Raw genomic sequence first — 19,835 nt, 5'->3', positions numbered from 1 at the left:
CGGCTCACATAAATGACATCCCCCAGCTACAATCACAGACTAAAATGAGAAGGTGTCAAATACTCTGTTGAAAGATTTGCGATGAAAAGTAAATTTACAAGCAGAAGTAACTGAAAGAAAGCTTTATGTTGTATGCGTATCACAACACCTGAATGCTGAGCAATTGTAAATAAAACAATCAAACACAGTCCGAACAGGCCTTGAAAGTACAATGGTACCAACCGGCCACCGTGTCATCCTTAGCCCCTGGATGTCAGCGCATGCGGATACTGAGGGGCATGTAGTCAGCACATCGCTCTCACGGCCGCTGTGTTTTCGCGACCCGTGCCGATACTTCTCAGTCAAGTAGCTCCGCAATTGACCACACAAGGGCTGACTGCGCAGCACTCGCTACCAGCACTCGGCAGGCCCGGACGGTGACACGTACAAGTGCTAGCCAAGCCCGACACCGCTTAACTTCGGTGATCTGACAGGAACCGGTGATACCACTGTGGCAAGGTCGTTTGTGCGCAATTGAAAATAGGGAAATGATTTATGAGCAGTGTTCGTAACACATCAAAAAAGAGGTCATCTAATTTGGTACCCCAGTTTTTGCATCAGATGGAATGTGAGTTCACCACTTTACACGAGAAAAGCAACAGCAACTAAATGAGTGTGTGGAAGCTAGTGACTCTTCAGGGAAAGAGGGAATTTAGTTTTGTGACTGGATGACAGTTATCAGTTAAACGACAGAAGGAGAGTCGCGAGCATGATCTATCTGTCAATTGTATGAACTTGCTCTTGTCATCATATTTTCACTGTTTGTGTATTGATTTTTTCGAGATGGAGGCTGGGCATCAAGTCAAACCGTCATTTGTCCAAACGAGCTTTCAAATTCATCTGAAGGCCATATACATATTGGCCAGTCCACCAGGCCAACAGATGTTCCCCGACGCACCAATTCTATGTGCGGGTAGCACACTCCCTGTCTTGTCAGATAGAACACTGTGCATTAATCCGTATGATGAAGTCAAATGTAAAAGTAATTATTGTTGTCGACTGTCTCGAAGAGAATAATACATTACATAAAAAAATACGATTACAATTCTTCTGCAGCAATTAGATATAAAATTTCCTGCAACACGGCCTGAATAGTTAAATAAAGAAATAATCTTTCATCAGGATAATGCGCCCGCCTAGAGATGTGCTTCAACAGTACGAAAACAGATGGACTTGTCCCACATCTAAAGAAATTTATGCCTAGTAAACATATTTAATAAGTCCCCATAGTTATACAGTGATATTACACAGATCTTCCAGAATCACACTGCGGCGATACAATGTGCCTAGGGGGAAATCGACGGCCAAAGTACGATGATAGACAACACAATTTCATTAAAAATTACCTCACTTTTGATCGAAAACAATTAGTCTTTCACTGAAGGGCCAATAACGACTGAGCTAGTCATCTTTTGAATCTTGTGATGTATTATTACTACTGTTTTAATTTATGTTCCCAGTTGGACTTCCCACAATTCACCGTTTTGAAATTTACATTTCTTTCCCTTTTAAAATCTTCTAGGTATCTAAAGACGTGTTCAGTGAGCATCTGAAGTTGACAGAGAGATGGAACTCAATAATGATTAAAAAAAACAGATTTTCTCAAGAAATCAGTGGGAGATGTTACAAGAAAGACACTAGTACGCAATGAAAAGGCGTTCTATTGACTTTCGGATAGCATACATGCCATCAGGAGGCAATAAACACTTCTTCCTCCTGAATATGTATTGTGTATCGGTCATGATTTTGACGGAACTGCTAAGTCGTTGAAACGTGCAGAGCTATACTGGCAGCCGTTCTTCCTGTTTACTGTGCCCAAGTAAAACACAGAGGTTGCAAAATAATACAGGTGCAATGAGTCCGCTATGGCACACGCCGACTGGTGACAAAGAGGTACACCATGTGATCAAAAGTATCCACAAACCTGGCTGAAAAAGACTTACAAGTTCGTTCCGCGCTCCATCGGTAATGCTGGAATTCAATACGATGTTGGCCCACAAAGCCCTGATGGCAGCTTCCACCCCCGCAGGCATACGTTCAATAACATACTGGAGGGTTTCATGGGGAATGGCAGCCCATTCTTCACGGAGTGCTGCAGTGAGGAAAGGTATCGATGTCGGTCGGTGAGGCCTGGCACGAAGTCGGTGTAAGTATAGTGTAAGTAAAGATATCTTCCAAAATCTGGATTTAGTTTCGCCTCCTGACACTTCATTCTTTATTATTTGGATTCAACCCTGTTTCTGAGAAAACATTTGTAAAGTAATTCACCCGAAAATGCTATAAGTCCGATTGTAACGTGCACGGATTGTATATACATGACACGATGATGACGATGATGATGATGGTTTGTGGGGCGCTCAACTGCGCGGTCATCAGCTCCCATGCAAAGTCCCAGTTTTGACACACTTCAATTTTTACACAGTCCAATTAGCCACTGTTACTAATGATGACGATGGTGATGATATGATGAGGAAAACACAAACACCTAGTCCCCGGGCAGAGAAAATCCCCAATCTGGCCAGGAATCGAACCTGGGACCCCATGATCCAGAGCTAGCAATGCTAGCCACTAGACTATATACATGACACGTTTGTCTAAATGACTATTATAAAATTCGCTGTTTCTGTAATTTAGTGTGAACCTGACAGAGGCGTTATATTCTTCACATATTAGTTTTCATGACAGAACACAATATTTTTAATTAAATCAACATTTTTCTATTTCGTGGGACTGAGGAAATTATCGGTACATCCGTATGGTTGTGTTAGGGAATGAAGACACTTTTATTAAAGCAAGCTCACTGTAATCTTTGTATGTCCATCCCTGTGATATATAGTTACAAGGACTTCGGTTTTTCAGTGTGAAATGAAAATCAAAATACCTGCAGATGTCTCTTTTACATCTGATTTATTTACGCAACCAGTTTCAGTGTTCCATTACACCATCCTCAGGCCCCTTGATCAATGTAAATTAGAGGTATCCAACCTCGTATGTGTGTGTGAAATCTTATGGGACTTAACTGCTAAGGTCATCAGTCCCTAAGCTTACACACTACTTAACATAAATTATCCTAAGGACACACACACATACACCCATGCCCGAGGGAGGACTCGAACCTCCGCCGGGTCCCCAACCTCGTGTGCAGTCATAATAGTGGTCAATATAAATAATAACCACTGTCTGTAGAAATCCGGTTTACACGACACTGCCCTTTCGTTCATCAACGGACGATTCGGTTGAGTCGCTCGGTCGTTCTGATCTTCAAATTTTCTCCTTTTAAAAATTTCTAGATCTCTAATGAGGAGTCCAATAACTATATGCCCCTGACACAGAAGTGGGACTGAGTAAAGCTAAAGAATGAGATAAATATTTTCTGAGATGTTACAAGTAAGATATTGGTACCTCATGAAAAGGGGTGCTATTGACGTTCAGACAGTATTCATTCGAAGGAGAGGCAATAAACATTGCTTCCTACTGCGTATGCATCGCGTGCTGACCATGATAGTGAGTCGTTCGCTGGGTCGAGTCGTCGGTTGATGAACGAAGGGATAGAAAAGTCGCGTAAACCAGAGCCCTATGGACACCGAATATTTAATATTGACTTCTGTTATGACTGCACACGAGGTTGGATTCCTTCCAGTTTACGTTGGTCAAGTGGCTTGAAAATGGTGTAACGAAACACTGGGCCGGCCGCTGTGGCCGAGAGGTTCTAGGCGCTTTGGTCCTGAACCGCGCTGCTGCTACAGTCACAGGTTCGAATCCTGCCTCAGGCATGGATGTGCGCGATGTCCTTAGGTTAGTTAGGTTTAAGTAGTTCTAAGCCTAAGGGACTGATGACCTCAGATGTTAAGTCCCATAGCGCTTGAAGCCATTTAAACCATTTTGAAACACCGGAACTGAGGCGAGTGCAGCAAGGTGTCTAAGGCGGTCAGCCTGACCGGGTTGCTTCCAAACACGTCTCCGACGATTGTCTGGTTGAAGGCATATGCGACACTCATCGGTGAAGAGAACGTGATACCAATCCTGAGCGGTCCATTCGGCATGTTGTTGGGGCCATCTGTCTCGCGCTGCATGTTGTCGTGGTTGCAAAGACGGACCTCGCCATCGTCGTCTGGAGCGGAGTTGTGCATCATGCAGCCTATTGCGGACAGTTTGAGTCGCAACACGACGTCCTGTGGTTGCACGAAAAGCATTGTTCAACGTGGTGGCGTTGCTGTCAGGGTTCCTCCGAGCCATAATCCGTAGGTAGCGGTCATCCTGCAGTAGTAGGCCTTGGGCGGCCAGCGCGGGGCATGTCAGCGACAGTTCCTGTCTCTCTGTATTTCCTCCATGTCCGAACAACATCGCTTTGGTTCACTCCGAGACGCCTGGACACGTCCCTTGTCGAGAGCCCTTCCTGGCATAAAGTAACAATGCGGACGCGATCGAACCGCAGTATTGACCGTCTAGGCATTGTTGAACTACAGACAACACGAGTAGTGTACCTCCTTCCTGGTGGAATGACTGGAACTGATCGGCTGTCGGACCACCTCCGTCTAATAGGCGCTGCTCATGCATGGTTGTTTACATCTTTGGCGGGTTTAGTGACATCTCTGAACAGTCAAAGGGACTGAGTCTGTGATACAATATCCACAGTCAACGTCTATCTTCAGGAGCTCTGGGAACTGGTGTGATGTAAAATTTGGTTTGATATGTGTATTACGTTGCTTCCATCAGAGTGAGTTCTTTGAGGGATAATTAACTAAACAATTTCACAAATACTGCACACCCCACTATGCTATTGTACCACTGTTACTACGTACTTCATTCGCGGTATTTTCACTATTTCAATTCAGAAACTTCAGAAACAATGACGAAATTTGTGCTGCATTACGATTCCGGTTCAAATTAAACACGTAAAGTTTTACTTAGCGCGTTAAAATCCAAATCGAACTTGTAAGCGGTTTAGCTATTGTCCCAAATGGCTCGATAGGCTCCTTTGAAGGCAGTTTTCTCCACTGCGCTTAGCGGAAAGCGATTCTTCGGCTCCCTGCTCTTGGGCCGTGATGAGGCAGGCTCGAATGCACGCGCTGGGAAGGCTGGCAAACAGTGCGTAATTTGTGCGTAGCATTTGTTCCGGCAGAGATACCGCGGCCCGCGACCTGTGTGCGCGCTCTGCCCGAGCGTGCCGGTCAATGCATCTCGACCGATAATCAGGCATTCGAGTGCGACGCGAGGCGTTCACTGAGCACGCTACCCAAGGAGTGAATGCACGCACTACTGGCAGCACACGCCAGCCATCAAACCTCAGACCACTGCTAAGCAAACTTAGTCTAATGGTGGGCGAACCGGATACTGGCAACAGCTGAGAACTGGGTCACTGCTTATATGAATCTAGGACGCCGCATTGTTGTTTGATCGAATATGGAAAGTCAAATGTTCCCGAAAGAACTGACTAAAAATCACAAGAAACATAGGTATTAAATGAAGGCAGTAAGTTCATCGAAATCACTCGCTCAGTGATTGTAATGACACCGGAACAGAAGGTAACAGAGAGAAGGTCGGAATACTGAATTCGGACTTTCGAAGTTGTTTCACCTTTTAATTATCGTATCAACATTGAAGGGAAGACGAATGGAATATTCCAGAATTTGAAACACGAACAGCTGCTAGCATGAGTTTTTTAGAAGTAGATATCTTAGGGGCTGCGAAGCAACTCAAATCGCTTGATACGGGCAAGTCTTCAGGTCCAGATTGTATACCGATTAGGTTTCTTTCAGATTACGCTCATACAATAGCTCCCTACTTAGCAGTCATATACAACCGCTCGCTCACCGATAGATCTGCACCTACAGATTGGAAAATTGCGCAGGTCGCACCAGTGTTTAAGAAGGGTAGTAGGAGTAATCCGTCGAACTACAGACCTATATCATTGATGTCGGTTTGCAGTAGGGTTTTGGAGCATATACTGTATTCAAACATTATGAATCACCTCGAAGGGAACGATCTATTGATACGTAATCAGCATGGTTTCAGAAAACATCGTTCTTGTGCAACGCAGCTAGCTCTTTATTCGCACGAAGTAATGGCCGCTATCGACAGGGGATCACAAGTTGATTCCGTATTTCTATACTTCCGGAAAGCTTTTGACACCGTTCCTCACAAGCGACTTCTAATCAAGCTGCGGGCCTATGGGGTCTCAGTTGTGCGACTGGATTCGTGATTTCGTGTCAGGAAGGTCGCAGTTCGTAGTAATAGACGGCAAATCATCGAGTAAAACTGAAGTGATATCAGGTGTTCCCCAGGGAAGCGTCCTGTGACCTCTGCTGTTTCTGATCTATATAAATGACCTGGGTGACAATCTGAGCAGTTCTCTTAGGTTGTTCGCAGATGATGTTGTAATTTACCGTCTACTAAGGTCATTCGAAGACCAGTATCAGTTGCAGAGCGATTTAGAAAAGATTGTTGTATGGTGTGGCAGGTGGCAGTTGACTCTAAATAACGAAAAGTGTGAGGTGATCCACATGAGTTCCAAAAGAAATCAGTTGGAATTCGATTACTCGATAAATAGAACAATTCTCAAGCCTGTCAATTCACCTAAGTACCTGGGTGTTAAACTTCAGTTGGAAAGACCACATAGATAATACTGTGGGGAAGGCGAGCCGAAGGTTGCGTTTCATTTGCAGGACACTTAGAAGATGCAACAAGTCCATTAAAGAGACAGCTTACACTACACTCGTTCGTCCTCTGTTAGAATATTGCTGCGTGGTGTGGGATCGTTACCAGGTGGGATTGGCGGAGGACATCGAAAGGGTGCAAAAAAGGGCAGCTCGTTTTGTATTATCACGTAATAGGGGAGAGAGTGTGGCAGATATGATAGGCGAGTTGGGATGGAAGTCATTAAAGCAAAGACGTTTTTCGTCGCGGCAAGATCTGTTTACGAAATTTCATTCACCAACTTTCACTTCCGAATGCGAAAATATTTTGCTGAGCCCAACCTACATAGGTAGGAATAATCATCAAAATAAAATAAGAGAAATCAGAGCTCGAACAGAAAGGTTTAGGTGTTCGTTTTTCCCACGCGCTTTTCGGCAGTAGAATGGTAGAGAGATAGTATGATTGTGGTTCGATTAACCCTCTGCCAAGCACTTAAATGTGAATTGTAGAGTAATCATGTAGATGTAGATGTAGATGTAGATTGAAGTGGCAGGTATAGGATTAAGCGATTGCCGAATCGACAGTCAACTGAAACTGCTAAATAGTGGAATGGCCACCAGGCGAGATTCATGGCAGGTTCTGTACAGATAATGAGCAAGGAGTTGTTCCTCTTTTAATAGCAGTATTTATCGTAGATCCCTGGAACAACAATGCTATCTAGCGATTGGAAAAGAGGCGCAAGTCATTCTAGTTTTCAAAAACTGTCCTCGAACTAACGTACGTAATTATAAGCCCATATCGCCGACGTCAGTGTTGTAGAACTGTGGAATACTTTTATGCTCACTCATTATTTTGTTTCTGGAGAAGGTAATCCTAAAAAAAATCAACATCGATTTCACTAACATAGATCCTGTGAAACTCAGCTATCTCTGTTAATTAGATGGTTCAAATGGCTCTGAGCACTATGGAACTTAACATCTGAGGTCATCAGTCCCTTAGAACTTAGAACTACTTAAACCTAACTAATCTAAGGACATCACACACATCGATGCCCGAGGCAGGATTCGAACCTGCGACCGTAGCAGTCGCGCGGTTCGGGACTGAAGCGCCTAAAACCGCTCGGTCACCGCGGCCGGCTGTCTCTGTGAATGCATGAAATCCATATAAGACGACGCCTAGGTTTATGTTATGTTCCTCGAATTGAGAATGGCATTTTATGTCGCTTTGCGCTGCGAGTACTCCTACGGAATGATAAAGAGTCGTTGTCGTTTACAGATTGTATTACTGATCTACTGATTAACGCTGAGGGCTGCATGAGACTTTCAACGGACGATACTTATGTCTGTAGGAAGGTTGCTACGTCAAAGACTCCTAGCGAAAAGCAGGAAGAGCTGCAGAGAATAAAAAGTATTGTTTGACAAAACGCAAAACATTTGCTTGCAACGATGTATGTTAATATGTGCAATGTATAAACGACATTTCATCATCTCACGTCACTCTGTTGTCTACAATGAAATTTATGCACTAAGATCCGCAGCTATTTTAACTATGTGTGGTAAATATCTGGTCGCGAAGTCCATATTCCTTTTTCATCATTTGAAAATTTGATATTGTATTTTTTGCTATTGGACTACTGCAGTGCGCGTACACCGAAGTTGATGTATTATGCCCCCATATAGCCTTGTCGAGTATGCATGCTTATCCCTTCCGCTGTGGTTTGATGACTTAATTGAAACTCCATATTTGCACTTGTACTTTGAGAAATATAACTCTGCAAGTATTGCACGTGTTATCACCTATTTTTTCAAGAAAATTTATATAATACCTCATTTATGCCTGTTGTGAACATGCTGTTACTTAGGAAATACACTCCTGGAAATTGAAATAAGAACACCGTGAATTCATTGTCCCAGGAAGGGGAAACTTTATTGACACATTCCTGGGGTCAGATACATCACATGATCACACTGACAGAACCACAGGCACATAGACACAGGCAACAGAGCATGCACAATGTCGGCACTAGTACAGTGTATATCCACCTTTCGCAGCAATGCAGGCTGCTATTCTCCCATGGAGACGATCGTAGAGATGCTGGATGTAGTCCTGTGGAACGGCTTGCCATGCCATTTCCACCTGGCGCCTCAGTTGGACCAGCGTTCGTGCTGGACGTGCAGACCGCGTGAGACGACGCTTCATCCAGTCCCAAACATGCTCAATGGGGGACAGATCCGGAGATCTTGCTGGCCAGGGTAGTTGACTTACACCTTCTAGAGCACGTTGGGTGGCACGGGATACATGCGGACGTGCATTGTCCTGTTGGAACAGCAAGTTCCCTTGCCGGTCTAGGAATGGTAGAACGATGGGTTCGATGACGGTTTGGATGTACCGTGCACTATTCAGTGTCCCCTCGACGATCACCAGTGGTGTACGGCCAGTGTAGGAGATCGCTCCCCACACCATGATGCCGGGTGTTGGCCCTGTGTGCCTCGGTCGTATGCAGTCCTGATTGTGGCGCTCATCTGCACGGCGCCAAACACGCATACGACCATCATTGGCACCAAGGCAGAAGCGACTCTCATCGCTGAAGACGACACGTCTCCATTCGTCCCTCCATTCACGCCTGTCGCGACACCACTGGAGGCGGGCTGCACGATGTTGGGGCGTGAGCGGAAGACGGCCTAACGGTGTGCGGGACCGTAGCCCAGCTTCATGGAGACGGTTGCGAATGGTCCTCGCCGATACCCCAGGAGCAACAGTGTCCCTAATTTGCTGGGAAGTGGCGGTGCGGTCCCCTACGGCACTGCGTAGGATCCTACGGTCTTGGCGTGCATCCGTGTGTCGCTGCGGTCCGGTTCCAGGTCGACGGGCACGTGCACCTTCCGCCGACCACTGGCGACAACATCGATGTACTGTGGAGACCTCACGCCCCACGTGTTGAGCAATTCGGCGGTACGTCCACCCGGCCTCCCGCATGCCCACTATACGCCCTCGCTCAAAGTCCGTCAAATGCACATACGGTTCACGTCCACGCTGTCGCGGCATGCTACCAGTGTTAAAGACTGCGATGGAGCTCCGTATGCCACGGCAAACTGGCTGACACTGACGGCGGCGGTGCACAAATGCTGCGCAGCTAGCGCCATTCGACGGCCAACACCGCGGTTCCTGGTGTGTCCGCTGTGCCGTGCGTGTGATCATTGCTTGTACAGCCCTCTCGCAGTGTCCGGAGCAAGTATGGTGGGTCTGACACACCGGTTCTTTTTTCCATTTCCAGGAGTGTATATAGGGAGTACATAGGAATTATGTAATCAAAGAATGTAAAAAATTGAATAGTGGTGCACATAAACGTGAAAATTAATGTGTTGCTTCAACCGTAGAATTGAATGGGCAACATATAAATAACAATTCTCTAGTGACAACATTGTCTATGGAAATGCAGAGTGGAGGAAAAGAGAACAAAAGGGGAAAAAAAGGAAAAAAGAACTTCTCGTTCTTTTGAATTGATTGCCCTCGTAAAATCCAGGTCGCTATTAAGATGAAGTGACAAGTTAAATTGTTTGACCATTTCCGTTAGCTGCATGTTATGGATCGATGTTCAAGAGCCTCATTTCTTAGTAGATTCACAGAAAGACTGCTCTTTCACTTTCGCCTTGTTCGCAGGTAGGAGCAAAATTCTCTCATAGAACAGTCTACAGCCTCGTAACTCTGGTAAAAAAAGAGAATATCTCCGAATGTGTAAGACTGGCTAGTGCAGGAAAAAATGTGTGTGAATTTCTAAGGGACCAAACTGTTAAAGTCATCGGTCCCTAGATTTATACACTAAAAATTATTCAAACTAACTTATACTAAGAACAACACACATACCCATGCTCGAGGGAGGACTCGAACCTCCGGCGGGAGGGGCTGCGCAAACCGTGACATGGCGCCCTTAGACCACGCGGCACTTTTGCAGGAAACCACCAGAATGTTCAGAGATAAAGGGGTTGGGTAGAAACATGGAGTCACCGAAAACTCTACACGTTACTATGTCTAATACGGCGCAGGTACTAGTTGGCATTTAAAGCAGCTTTCAGTCGTTTCGGAATGGATAAATATAGTTCCTGTATTGTATTCAAGGGAACCTTACACGATTCTCCTGCGCCGGCCGGAGTGACAGTGCGGTTCTAGGCGCTACAGTCTGGAACCGAGCGACCGCTACGGTCGCAGGTTCGAATCTGCCTCGGGCATGGATGTGTGTGATGTCCTTAGGTTAGTTAGGTTTAAGTAGTTCTAAGTTCTAGGGGACTGATGACCACAGAATTTAAGTCCCATAGTGCTCAGAGCCATTTGAACCATTTTTTTTTATTCTCCTGCAAAATAGTGACATGTTCAGTTAACCATGATGAAAGTGGATACCGATCACGCACACGTCTCTCCAAAGTAGGCCAAAAAGGCTCAACAATATTCAGACCTGATGACTGTAGTCGCCAGGGGAGATGCGACAGTTCATTCTCTTGTCCAAAGCATCAATCCTGGACGATTTGAACTCTGTGAACTGGGGACCTGTCGTCGGGAAACGCAACATCATCATTTGGAAACAAACATTGTGCCGTGGGATGGACTTGATCATCCTTTTCGATGGTCACATAATCCTTGGCTTTAATGCTACCTTGCAAAGTAACTATGCGACTAATGGAATACCAGAATATGCCTGCCCAAAACATCACAGAACCCCTGCCACATTTCACTCTTCGGAAGTAAGCTCGGCCAGAAGTTGGAGAAAATGTGAAACAAAACTCATCCGACATTTTACATTTTTTTTATGGCTCTATAGTCCAGGTTCTGTTTCTCGAGCACCAATTTCTTGTTTTACAGGCATTTGCGCCACTGATGAGTGGGTTTGGAATTCCAGATTGTCCTGCGATTCTAAGCGTACGACCCTTCCTTCGTGTTGTTTTGGTGCTGAATGGGTTCGCGAGTGCGACATTCAGTTGTACAGTAACTTTATCGTTCCTGTCGTTTTTTCTTCACAATCCTCTTCAATGATTGTTTGTCATCATCACAACATGCACTTTCGTCCGCGTTGTGTCTTAACGGACGATGTTTTTGTGCTTTCGCTGTATGCACTAAAATTTTCGATACAGTCCGTCCTGAAACACCGAACATATTTAGAAAACCAGCATTTGAAGTTGATTGCCGAACTATACTGACGCCAACATACAATGCGCGTAAGGACCACGACGATAATGTATGAGAAATCAGGACCCATATGAAGACATATAGATAGTCGTTTTTCCATCGCACCATCTTCCAGTGGAACAGGAAAGGAAATGACTGTTAGTGGTACAGGGGACCCTCCGTCACGCACCATAAAGTGGCTTGCGGAGTATTTATGTAGATGTAGATGTACCTTGGTTACGGAAGCACCAACTATACGAATATCAGTAATTCGCCCATGTTCAAACTCACTTAGCTTCAACATAACACATTCTCTACTACACAGAATTCTGTTCTGGCCACGTCTGCCACATGAAACCTATTGAGGACAATGCGCAGTGCCGTTCCTAATGAAATACAAGAGCGCAACAAGCAGCCTTTATTAGCGTTTCCTTTTATGTTCAAACATGTGTGTCTCCCATATTTTGTACAATCGCTGCATGTACAGAAGACACCTAATCTATACCATCGAATCATCTGAAAAACACACACCGTACTTTTTTGCGACATGGAAGTACATTTATATTTTGTTCTTAGATTCAGAGCTTTATTTGGCAAATGTTGTTTTTATTTTTCCTGATTTATATTGTAAGTACACTCTAAGACAATGAAAACGACGCACCACGAAGGAATTGCCCGAATGGAACGGAAATCTGAAGATGTGAGGTATATGTACAGATAAACAGAAAAAATGGTTGATTTTTTTCAGAGTAAGGGCTACACAAACTGAACAAGTCACTAACGCGTTAGTCCATCTCTGGCCATTATGCAAGCAATTGTTCGGCTTAGCACTGAATGACAGAGTTTTTGGATGTTCTCCTCACGGATATCATGCCAAATTCTGTCCAATTGGCACGTTAGATCGACAAAACCCCGAAATGGTTGTAGGGTCCTACCCATAAGGCTCCAAACGTTCCCATTTGGGGAGATATCCAGCGATCCTTCTGGTGAAGGTAGGGATTGACGAGCACGAAGACAAGCAGTGCAAAGTCTTCCCCTGTGCAGGCGGTCATTATCTTGCTGAAATTTAAACGCACGATGGCTTTACATGAAGAGCAAAAATAAATAAATAAATTGCCATAAAGTATCGTCCACTCTGTTGACAGGGTGCCTCATGTGACAACCAAAGGGGTCCTGTTATGATACAAAATGTCACCCCAGACCATAACGCCTGGTTGTCGAGCCGTATGGTGGGCGACAATCAGGTTGGTAACCCACCGCCGTCCGTGGCGTTTCTGGACACGTCTTCGCTGATTACTGTTCGAAGCGGGACTCACCACTGAGGACAATTCTACTCCAGTCAGTGAGAGTCCAGGCAGAAGGCGTGTCTGGAGACTCACCGGCAGCGGTGGGATATCAAGATTACTGTTGCCCACCACACGCCCCGACAACAGCAATGATGGTATCGGGTGCAATTTCTTTTCATTGCAGAACCCCTTTGAGTGTCATCTGCGACACCATTACAGCACAGCGCTACGTCGAGTTGACAATATTCTACGCCCCGTTTTGTTGCCCTTCACGGTAAGTCATCCTGGGTTTGCATTTAAGCAAGATAATGCCCACCTGCACACGGCTTCGTGCTTGAAAAACACTACCTTGGCCAGAAATTTCGCCGGATCTCTCTCCAGCTGAGAACATTTGGAACATTATTGGCAGGACCCTCCTACCATCTCGAGATTTTGACGATCTAACGAGCCAGTTGGACAGAGTTAGGCACGATATCCCTCAGGAAGGCATCCAGTAAGTCAATCAATGCCAAGTCGATTAACTGTTTGTATAAGGGCCAGAGGTGGACCGACGCGTTATTTGATTGCTCAGTTTGTGCAGCCGTTCCTCTGGAACACTCGAGACAATGAAATTTCTGCTCTGCGGTGAGAATACGAGACACCCAGTTTGCGGACACTTTCCAAAATCCAAGGTTGTCAGTAATGATCGCCTGAGCACTGCTGTAGCTGATCCTAACGTCAGTAGCAATTTCAGTAACTGTTATTCGGCGATTGTATTCAATAAGCAGGTTAACTATGATAATATTCTCCTTATTCATTGGGCGACGTCAGTGAGCTGGATTCTTCGCTGTTTCTCGTCTTCGTAAAAGCTGTTTCGATGTACATATACTTGTCTTGTCGTATACTTGTGTTGTCCTCGGACTGTGCCGAAATTCTTTTAAAAGTTTCAGACGATTTTACCCACACTATTGTGAGAAATTTAATTATAATTCGGTGCCTCTTGCTCTGACATTACGATTCTGACTGAAGTAACAGTACGAAAACATTCTTGCTGTGGAGGACATTCACTGGAAACTAAAGTAACTATGAGCATAAAACGCGCCGCTTTCTGTTAACACAAAGGCGCGTAAAACAAAAATTCCGGTTTATCTTTCATTTACCCTCGCAGTATCCATTTTAATTCATTCCGGTTTGAATTGACAAACGGCACCCAGAGCGTAACACAAGGCTTTGTTTGTGATTCAGCCCGATACGTGCCTGTGGGCGTAGGGCAAGGTCATAGTGCATGCAACGCTAGCAAACTCATCAAACTAGATTGGCCGAGTAGCAGGGTGGAACGCTTCTGGTACAGGTGCACCCGTATCATGAGGCACGCGTAACATAGCGGCCCCTTTAAGGCCACAGTACAGAAGGATGCTCCTCCGTTACTCGCCTGGACCCACAGTTAAGCACGTAAAGCTGGAATGATGTGGCTTGATCGTATTAGTCGCGGTAATAGTATTTCCCGGAGCAAAGGGAGGCTATGGCTTAACGTACCATAGTCGACAAGGGCATTAAGAAACAGAGCACGAACAGGATGAGGGAGAAAATCAGCCGTAGCGTATCTGAAGAAACCAGCAACTAAGATGTAGGCCGATAACTCTTAGTTACCTGGGTTAACGTGCGTCAGCGGTGTCATGGATACATGTCACGTCTTCGGCGGTTGGCACAAACTGAAACGGTTTCCGAGAGCGCCATATGCTTCTTTATCGACAATGCGTGAGAGCGTGTTCGTAGGAGGCACTGCCTTAATCTGGTGACAACATTCTGTGACTGATAAATAGTCATGTGACAGCTTATAGGACCATTTGGGAGTTCATTACGATGACTTTAGAATAAATCATACTGTATCTCCTCGCAGTGCCGATTTTAGTTAGGACTGTAGTTTTCCATGACCTTTTGTCATCAAATTAAAGTCTTCTCAGTCGTTTTCGCTATTGTAATGACATTTTATGGTCAATGTTTGGCCTAATATTGGCTGATAAGTGCCATTGTGAAGCCAAGCTAGAAATTTCGGCGAGGCCTGCGATTCACGGAAGATATCAGAGGTCATTGCGCTCGCTGTTAAATTAAAAAATGACAGATTTCAAATGGTTCAAATGGCTCTGAGCACTATGGGACTTAACATCTGAGGTCATCAGTCCCCTAGAACTTAGAAGAGGAAATGTGTGTGAAATCTTATGGGACTTAACTGCTAAGGTCATCAGTCCCTAAGCTTAACCTAAATTATCCTAAGGACAAACACACACACCCATGCCCGAGGGAGGACTCGAACCTCCGCCGGGACCAGCCGCATAGTCCATGACCGCAGCACCCTAGACCGCTCGGCTAATCCCGCGCGGCTACAACAGAACCACTTGAACCTAACTAACCTAAGGACATCACACACATCCTTGCCCGAGGCAGGACTCGAACCTGCGACCGTAGCAGTCCTGCGGTTCCAGACTGTAGCGCCTAGAAGCGCTCGGCCACAGCGGCCGGCAATGACAGATTTCTCTGCAGCCTTACAATGTCAGTCGCTCACTGCATACTTCACTAAACTGTTAGCTACTGTTCCGATTAAAGTTGGTGTTGTACATGCAGATATCTAAGGCCTGCAAGAAGATTGTCCATAGATACACTTAAAGAAATTCACGAAGTATACTGTTCTCATAAAACTTCTGTCTACTTTCCCATCGACCAAATTATTAATAGATAAGGAAAACTGGAATTTCGCTGGTAACGCGAACGAAAGTGATTAAGCGAGTAGGTACATGGGTGTTCAACTTGAAAAATTTCGTGTCGTTGCCAAGCGGTACAAGCAGTGAAGCGATTACGGTAAATGTCCTCTCAGTCAGGTGTGACGGCTCGCTATTAAAATAATTACATTTATTTACTATGAGAAGGAGAGGTAGCGACAGTGCCAACAAGAAGATGACAGATCCTTTTTGCAAAATGTTAAAGTTGAGAGAGACGATCGTCTCAAAATAGTGGAAGGACGAAAATAACGACGCGTGGAGCGGAATGTGAGAGTCTTCAGCAAACTAAAAGTTTCTCTGCCATCACAATAATTATTTCATTTACGAAACGCATTAATGCAATATTACATATTGCGGCGGGGCTTTAAACAACCAGTCCATCCACCTGAATAGGTTTCATGTTGTCCGCCCCCTCACTCCGCTATGGTAGATACTGGTTTAGCAGCGTTGACAAAAATTCGACTAAATACCTACAACGCAAAGGCAGCATGACTCCAGTCCATGGGCAGTAGCTGACAGTTAGTTAAAATATCGAGCGTTAGGGATTGTTGCATGACTCGTTTGAAAAGACGTCTAAAATCTCGTTTAAGTTGGTTTGTTGTCTTTAAAACACGGAAAATGGCTATCAAGTTCGCATTTAATATCCCGACATCCATTATGCAATGCTACAGACTGTCTCATTTACAAGTTCACACCGAAAAGCAGTCAGAAGATATTTAGTCCGACCTGATATTTTGAACGTCCTAAACACTTACTGATCCACGATAATTTGCGAATTAACACATTCAGTGGCTCAGTAGGCTTCTTATAAAGAAGGGCTCGCCATAATGTCTCGTAATCTGCACGAAACACGCCACGCGGATTTTATGTATGACTTGAAACGTTCACACGCGAATATTTCCTAAAATAAACCACTCACAAAGCTCAAACTTGCAAAAAATGCTCAGTACTGTAGTCGCTTTTCATCAACGACACGAGAATCGATCAAACGCGCGACTTTCCTCATTTTGGTTCAAATTTGATCAGCACGGTTTAACATACGTGTTTACCAAAGGCGGTTCTCGAGCGAGTCTCTCGACTCATAGAAAAATGTTTCAAATGGCTCTGAGCACTATGGGACTTAACATCTATAGTCGTCAGCCCCTAGAACTTAGAACTACTTAAACCTAACTAACCTAAGGACATCACACAACACCCAGTCATCACTAGGCAGAAAAAATCCTTGACTACGCGGGGAATCGAACCCGGGAACCCGGGCGTGGGAAGCGAGAACGCTACCGCACGACCACCAGCTGCGGACGACTCATAGAACTGAGGCAGAAAGCCCTATTCAAACTCGCAGGAAATGCTGAATTCCTGTTGGCTAGTACGTTAAGCAGCCAATCTGATCATCTCGAACATTCGTATAATCGCGGTATTTCTAATCTCAATCAAATTATCATAAGTAATTTAGTCTAGAGCTCTCGTATCCCAAAACTAAATAAAATTTAATGCAAACAAAATACGTTTTCTTTCCACAAAATAAATTATTGTTAAATTTAACACTCAGCGCCCGTTCTGGTTGCCTTTTGCAAAATCAAGCTCACTCGGACATACAGTACGTCACAAATTCCCCTATTGCACATAAACTTTCGCACACATACATTTACATAGTTTTAATAAAATATCACATTCAAAATTTTACGTATGTCCTCCATTCACTCTCTCAGTTTCTCCACAATACTCACACCTCCAAAACACGATGAAACAATAATTTTCCAAAGTACTTTCAACTACGTCTGAAATCTGTGGTAATGAAAGTAAAGAAAATTCCAGAAAATTTTATTATATGAACTTGGTTGTTCTTTCAGTTGATACTGTAGACGATTACATTACAGTCTCTAACTCAGTTTCACAATATCAACATGGTTATTATGTGTTTTAGGTAACAAATTATATCTCCGAAAGTATTGAACTTGTTGATTTGAAGTTTTAACATTATGGTTATTTTATCCATAGAATTTAGTACACTAAGTATGAAAAGTATCGATTAATATTTAATAGTACTTCTTCAGATTCATAGAGTGAATGTATTACGTATTGCACGCAGCGTTAGGCAAATACACTGCTCGCACGGCCCAGTAGCCAGCGTCAGCTGTTCCATTGCGAGAACCAAAATCTGTTCCCGGCTCCACAGGAAGCTACGCTTTCAATGCAGATGACAACTCCTAATAATTTGCTACATTACAACACCAACCTCCCCCCCCCCCCCCCCCCCCGTCGGAGGTTCCAGTCCTCCCTCGGGCATGTTTGTGTGTGCTGTTCCATGGAGACCTGCTGGTGAACAAAAGCACGGTGAGTAGTTGGCCGAAGCGTCTGTCACCATATCTACAAGGTCGCGCAACTTGTCCCATCTCTAGCTCACTGGCAGGCCGCACACAACTGTGACTTCTGCAACGCTGCAACGTGTGGACACTCTCATTCGAGGAGACTGACGGACACAAACAAACACGTCGCTGCTTCTCCATGAAAATGCAGGGCTTAACACAATTCGATGCACACGAGAGGTCTTCACTGGACTGTTCTTCCTCATCCATCCGAGAGCCAGGATCTCCCACCTTTCGATTCCATCCGTTGGACCCAGAGAAGAATATGCGCTGAAGAAAGTAGTATGTGGACTGTGGGGTAGCTACTGATGCAGCAAGAAGTTGGATCCGACGTGTACCAAAAGAGTAGTACCATGCAGGCATACAGGACATCCTAGTAATGTGGTGTTAGGCCTTCGCATTGAACGGAGGCTATGTTGAAAAATAGAATTTTGTAACCAAAAGAGTAGGGACTAATGTGATGTATTAGAATTCTGAACGAAACGGATCTACTTTCAGAAAGAAGTGCATTATTAGTTACTGAACGTAACTGCGTAATCATGTGCATAAGGATTTACAGATGATGGCTCTCCTATATTGAAACAGGTATTCACACGGGAAAATACGTGTAAGAAAACAGAAACTCTGTGTAAATAAAAAAATCTATACGAGAAGATACATAGCAGATCATACAGGTATGATCAGTTGACCAGAATTTTGCTTAAGAACAATTTTCAGTCGACTCTGTGGCATTGAGAACACCTAATAATGACCTGTTACGTTGTCGACATATTATACCTTGACGACACGAGAAACGGCAGAATTATAGTAGACTTCGTGTATAAAGAGCGTATCAAATGGAAGAACATAGTGCATTTCACTAGAAGACTTATCTATAAGAAGGCATTATGCCACGTGGGTGTCTTATTTGTTGTCTGTGCAAAACTGTAATTTGTTTATTATTTTTCAGTGATAAGCACGAAAGAGATTGCTTATTTATCAACATTTTGTTATTTTGTTAACTATGGAGAGACATCTGCTCTAGGTAGAGAAAGTGCGTTATCTGCTGTTGATCGAGGGGCACACTGTCCGTGGCCGTGTGCTTGAGCAGAAGTAGTGCGAAAAGGGGGTGCCTTCTGGAAGAAATGGAAATCACCGGAAATCAAATGGCAATATACACACATCAAAATATTTTGCATCACCCCGGTTCCCAGAACTCCTGAAGACAGACTTGACTGTGGAAGTCGTATCACAGACACAGTACCATTAACTGCTCAGAGATGTTACTAAACCAGCCCAAAGATGTAAACAACCATGCATGAGCAGCGCCTATCAGACGGAGGGGGTCCAACAGCCGATCAGTTTCAGTCATTCCACCAGGAAGGAGTCCGCCCCGGTCAGCGCGACAGAACATCAATCCAAAGGTTCCGAGTTCGGTTCTCGGCTGAGTCGGAGATTTTCTCCGCTCAGGGACAGGGTGTTGTGTTGTCCTAATCATCACCATTTCATCCCCATCGACGCGCAAGTCGTCGAAGTGGCGTCAAATATAAAGACTTGCACCCGGCGAACGGTCTACCCAACGGCACGCCCTACTCACACGACATTTTTATCAGGAA

The sequence above is a fragment of the Schistocerca piceifrons genome, chromosome X, assembly GCF_021461385.2.
Source record: "Schistocerca piceifrons isolate TAMUIC-IGC-003096 chromosome X, iqSchPice1.1, whole genome shotgun sequence".
Taxonomy (NCBI): Eukaryota; Metazoa; Arthropoda; class Insecta; order Orthoptera; family Acrididae; genus Schistocerca; species Schistocerca piceifrons.
The sequence above is the reverse complement of the archived record's forward strand: the minus strand, read 5'-3'. Positions refer to the sequence as shown.